At 32.1% G+C, this 6,627-nt stretch overlaps 1 pseudogene; it reads right to left on the reverse strand.

Annotated features, from left to right (window-relative positions):
* Positions 1–5,729: 5,729 nt before the first annotated feature.
* LOC118611188 lies at positions 5,730–5,848 on the reverse strand (annotated as a pseudogene).
* Between the last annotated feature and the right edge of the window lie 779 nt (positions 5,849–6,627).

Here is a 6,627-nt window from a genome sequence, read left to right on the forward strand (position 1 = left end):
AAATCAGTTATCCAAAAAATCCCAACAAACAAAAATCCTGGGCTGGAGGCTCAACAGATAAATTCCACCAAATATTCAAAGGAGAATTAACAGCAATTTTTCTTAAACTATTACAAAAATATTCAAGAGGAAGGAAAGCCCCCAAGTTCATTTTATAAACCATTATTACCCTGATTCCCAAATCAAAGACATTACAAAATATAAAAAATTACAGACCACCTTCCCTGATGAACATAGATGCAAAAATCCTCAACGTAATATTAGGAAACCAAATTCAACAATATATTAAAAAGATCATACACCATGATCAAGTGGAATTTATTCCTGGGATGCAAGTTTGGTTCAATATCTGCAAATCAATTATGGATACCATTATTAACAAATTGAAAGATAAAATCATGTAATCATATCAATAGATGCAGAAAAAGCACTTGACAAAATCTAGCATTCACTTATGATAAAAACTCTCAGCAAAGTGGGAATAGAGAGAATGTACATCAATATAATAAAATCCATATACAACAAACCACAGTTAACATCATACTCAAAGGGGAAAAGCTAAAAGAATTTTCCCTAAGATTAGGAATAAGACAAGGATGTCCACATATACCACTATTATTCAACATAGTGCTAGAAGTCCTAGCCACAATATCAGACAAGAAAAAGAAATAAAAGACATCAAATTTGAAAAAAAAAAAAAGAAGTAAAACTGTCATTTGCAGATGACTTGATACTGTATGTAGAGAATTCTAAAGGTTCCACCAAAAACCCATTAGAGCTAATACATGAATTCAGTAAAGCAGCAGGATACAAAATTAGCATTTAGAAGTTGATTGCATTTTTATACATCAATGAGGAACTATCAGAAAGAGAAATTAAGAAAACAACCTTATTTAATTGCATCAAAACAACAAATACCTAGAAATAAATTTAACCAAGGAGGTAAAAGACCTGTACTAAAAAAATTATAGGTCAATTAAGAAAGAAATTTAAGATACAAATAAATGGAAGCATATATTGTGCTCATGGAAAGAAAAAAAAAATTAACATCATTAAAATGTCCATACTAGCCAAAGCAATCTATAGATACAAAATACCAATGGCATTTTTCAAAGAACAAGAACAAGTAATCCAAAAATTTACTTGGAACCATGAAAGACCCTGAAGAGTTACAATAATTGTGAGAAAGAAGATAAAGTTGGAGGTATTATGCTACCTGATATCAAACTATACTACGAGGCTATAGTAATCAAAACAGCATGGCACTAACATAAAAACAGACATTTTGATTAATAGGACAGAATAGAGCCCAGAAAAAAGTCCATGCCTATATATTTAATCTATAACAAAGGAGGCAAGAATATACAATGATGTAAAGACAGTATATACAATAAATGGTGTTCATAAAACTGGACAGATATATGCAAAAAAGATAATAAAACTGGACCATCATATACAAGAATTAACTCAAAATGAATTAAAAATTTAAATATAATACTGGAAACCATAAAATTACTAGGAGAAAATAGGCAATAAACTCTGACATTGCTCTTAGTAATGTTTTTTTCTGATATATCTCCTCAGGCAAAAGAAAACAAAAGAAAAAACAAACAAATAAAACTACGTTAAACTAAAATGTTTTGCACAGCAAAGGAAACCATCAATGAGATGAACAGACAGCCTACTGAATGACTATTTTCCTATGATACATCTGCTAAGGCATTAATATCCAAAATATATAGGGAATTCATACAACTTAACACCAAAATAATTAACAATCCAATTAAAAAATGAACAGAGGAACTGAATGTATCTAAAGAGGACATACAGATGGCCAATAGTGAAAAGATGCCAAATGTCACTAATCATCAGAGAAATGTAAATTAAAACCACAAGGAGATATCACCTTACACATGTCAGAATGGTTATTGTTAATAAATCAAAAAAAACAATTATTGGTGAGGATGCAGAGAAAGAACACTGATATATTTTTGGTGAGATTGCAAATTGTTGCATCTACTGTGGAAAACAGTCTGAATGTTCCTCAAAAACTTAAAAATAAAACTATTCCTGACCCAGCAATTGCATTTTTTGATATTTATCCAAAGAAAACCAAAACACTAAATTTGAAAACAAATGCACCCCAATATTCATTTCAGTGCTATTTACAATAGCCAAGGCATGGAGACAATCTAGGTGCCCATCAATAGATGATTGGATAAAGATAAAGTGTGTGTATATATATACATACATATATATATATGTATGCATATATATAAAGTGTGTATATATATGTGTATATATATATACACACTTTATACACACATATGTATATATGTATATATGGGTATATATATATACACACACACAATTTAATATTACTCAGCCATAAAAATATAAAATCTTACCATTTGCAATGACATGGATGGACCTAGAAGGTATTATACTAAGTGAAATAAGTCAGGCAGAGAAAGACAGATACCGTATGACTTTACTTACATGTAGAATCTAAAGAACAAAATAAGTGAACAAACAAAACAAAAACAGACTATCATAGAGATATGATCACCAGATGGGAGGGGTGTTGAGGTGCTGGGTGAAAAGGTGAAGGTTAAGAAGTACAAATTGGTAATTACAAAATAGTCACAGGGATGGTAGTACAGCATAGGATGCGAAGTCAGTATATTATAATAACCATGTGTAGTACCAGGTGAGTACTAGAGTAAATGAGGGATCACTTCATAATTATATATTTGTCTAACCACTGTGCTGCACACCTGAAAATAATATAAAATATTGAATACCAACTCTAATTGAAAAATAGAAATTAAAAAATAATAAAGTAAAATTTTAAAAATAAATTATTGCCACACATTCCTGACTCCTAAATATTAATAAATGAACAAATAAATAAAATGTTTTTATGTAATAATAGTCTTCTAAGATTGGTTCCCTTATATAGCAATATAGTAATATACTGTAATAAAAGTTATGTGAATGTGATCTGTCTCAAAATACTTGTTGTATTCTATTTGCCCTTTGTCTCATGATGATGTGAGATGATAAAATGCCAAACCTATTCTTAAATCTGTGCCACTTTTTCCAGGAGATTCTTTGCTGAAGTCTTCACATAAAATCAATGCTTTCTGGCACAACATAGTCAATCAGAACATGGTTTCATTTTATGTCCTCCACTCACAATTTAATGCCTTTCTTATCTTAACTAAGCACTTATCATACACTGTGGTCATAACTTTTGCAGTTTGAGGTGTGACAGCAAAACTAGCAAAGTTCCTTTTTCCTTCTCCATAATTGCATGGATAGATTAATTCTTACCATAGATCTTAGCAATCTATGAATACAATTTTTTTTTCTCTTTATTAAGTTAAGTACTTTCATCTTTTCACAAAAAGGAAGTACTTTATAGCTTCTCCTTAGCATATCTGAATTACCAGCATTACTACTCCTGCACTTTGGGGCCTTTATGAAGTAAAAATAAAGGTTACAAGAACTGCAATAACTTAGAAGGCCAGTAGTGACTAACGTGAGGAGCATGTCCAGTGTGGAGACACTGACAGATGATGAACTATGTCCTGGACAAGGCAGAGGGAAAACCATGTGAGATTCCATCAGCTATGTAGAATGGTGCACAATTTAAAATACATGAATTATTTATTTCTGGATTTTTCCATTTAATATTTTGGACCACAGTTGACCGCAAATAACTGAACCATGAAAAATGAAACCACGAATAAGGAGAGACAATTGTACTTTGTTTTGGTAGAATTGTGAAAGATTATTAAATATACCAAAAATATATCCTTGGGTGGTGGGAATCCAGATATTTTCGCTTATTTTTGTATTCTTTCCAGAAGCTTCTAATTAGAAATCATACCGCTTATCGGTTTTGTATAATTTATTCATTTGATATTAACCAGGCAACTTTTTGCTATATTATAATTCTTTAAACTACAATAACATTGGCTATGCAATATTCCATTAGAGGAGCCCTCATAATATACTTCACAGATATCATACTTTAGTCATTTTTATTGTTTCAATCATCCTGCCCCAGGAATATGTATCTGTATGTGCCCCTCCTAATATTTCATAAAACAAGGTCCTAGATGCTGAATCACTGGGTCAAGGATTTTGAAAAAACTGAAAAGCCTCTTGTTATGTACTACCAATTTACTTTTTATAAAGATTAAACTATCATTGATATATATGAAAATGGCTGTTTTTCTTACTACTAGATATTAGTATTATTATAAAACATTTCTGAACTTGTGAAAGAAATCAGGTACTAGAAGATGATAAGGAAGATTAAATATTTGGATATTGCTTTCATCTCGGGTTGCATTTGTTGAAGCCTGGCCTCATTTCAAAACAGAGCAGACATTGTCTAGACTCAGAGGTCACCAGTACAAACTCATGAGGAGTCAGGTAATCAATTTACACATCATGGAGGTTTTAGGCAGCATAAATGTACCTGGCACCAGTGGAGGGAAGAAAGGCCAAACTGCAAATTAAAATTTATTTAAGCCAAAACACCTTTTCTCAATTCTGTTTTTTCTCAGTCACAGAGCTTTCAAATAGGAAGACTTTTTAAAAACTTAATTCGACTTATGCGGGATGGGGCAAATCCTCCTGAGTGGCGTCTCAATTCTTACACCAAAAGAGGGAGAGTCCTTGCCTACATGCAGGAAAGAATCCGAGCACATGCCAGAATTAGAGACAAAAGGAAATTTTATTAGAGATGGAATAACACTCCACAGAGACACAGTCTCTTCTCAGAAACAGAGAATGAGAGAGTCCCCAGGTGCTTGAGGAATTCTGTTTATATCTGTTTTCCTCTCTGGGTAGGGTTTTGCAGCCTTAATGACATAGGGAAGTAGCTGTTAGTAATCTCAGCAGGAATCTTCCTGTAGGTTCCCTGTTGTCTCATTGTCTGATAATCAGCCAGCTTCCTATGTCTAGCAGCTTGTATCTGGATGCAACCTGGTTTATTTTATTTTACTGTTTTAGGGGAGGCAACCCTTGTTTAACCTCACAGATTGCAAGGACCTTGTCAGTTTACAATCCCTTATTTTTAGCTATCATCTATCTGTCTATCACCTATCATCTATTTATTTATTTATTTATTTTTATTTTTAAATGCCAGTTTATTTTTTATACTATATATAAATAATTTTTTTAACATTTTATTTTTTTTTATGTTCACCTTTCTCCCTTTCCCCTCATTTCTGGTAACCACTAGTCCATTGCCCATGTCCATGAGTCTCTGTTTGTCCTGTTCATTTGTTGCTTTTAGGTTTATATTCCACATATAAGTGATATCATGTGATTGTCGATCTTTTCTGTCTGGTTTATTTAGCTCAGTATGATTATTTCAAGGTCCATTCATGTTGTTGCAATTAGCAATATTTCATCTCTTCTTATGGCTGAGTAATATTCCATTGTATATATGTACCGTAGCTTCTTTAGCCAGTCATCTATCGTAGGACACTTTGCTTGCTTCCATGTCCTGGCCAGTGTGAATAATGCTGCTATGAACATCATTGTGCAAATATCTTTTCGAATATGAGTTTTCAAGTCTTTGGGGTAAATACCCAGTAGAGGGATTGCTGGATTATATGGTAGGTCAATTCTTAGTTTTTTGAGGAACCTCCATACCACTTTCCATAGTGCCCATACTAATTTGCAGTCTCTATTTTTTTTATTTTTTATGCCTACAGCACCTGGTCTTCCTAGATGGTCTCCCATTCAAGTACTAAAAAGGCCTGACCCTGCTTAGCTTCCGAGATCAGACGGTATTGGACTTGTTCAGGGTAGCATGACCATAGACACAACCTGGTTTAATATTTAGTCAATTTGTGTAGTTCTTCTGTCTCTCCTCTATATCACAACAACTTCATATTGCAAACAAGGAAATACAATTCAGAAAATTTTAGAATTATCAGAATTCATGGAGTCATAGGCAATGGTAGAGCTAAGTTAAACTTTAAGTTGACTCACATTTCTAAGTGTTTTTTTTTTTACTAAACAGTACTTTGGTTTGGCTTTGGCTTAGAATTGTGGAAATATGCATTAACCCACAAACCCCAAACATTAAAAGGTTCAGAGAAACCCTAAAGGAAATCAAGTTGTTTACTTGTAAGTTGTAAATTATTTTGAGTAGTCATTTTTGATTTCTTCAAAAATATACTTCCAGAAAGTTATTCTCTTGGTCTGGTTGAAGACCCAAGATTGAGAGAGATTGAAAACAATGAAAATGACCACAATAGTGAGAGATGACCACATGAGTGAGTTAAAGCCAGTGGATATACAATTTAAAATAAAAGCAATATGTACGCTAATTCATCAGATGCATTGATCCATCACACAAAATCAAGTTAGAAGTCACCAGTACTTTGAATAAAATCAACTTTAAACAAGTGACAATTTATGTGTAAAGAAACTAATATGTTAATAAATTAACTTAACATATTAACATATTGACTATATATAATTATGTACTATAATATTATGAATTCTTAATGTTATAATTTACATATTAATTACATATATTTTATATCATATATATAAAATTAACACACATGCATCACATATATGTTTGTATATACA

The sequence above is a fragment of the Rousettus aegyptiacus genome, unplaced genomic scaffold (genome assembly GCF_014176215.1).
Source record: "Rousettus aegyptiacus isolate mRouAeg1 unplaced genomic scaffold, mRouAeg1.p scaffold_m13_p_13, whole genome shotgun sequence".
NCBI lineage: Eukaryota > Metazoa > Chordata > Mammalia > Chiroptera > Pteropodidae > Rousettus > Rousettus aegyptiacus.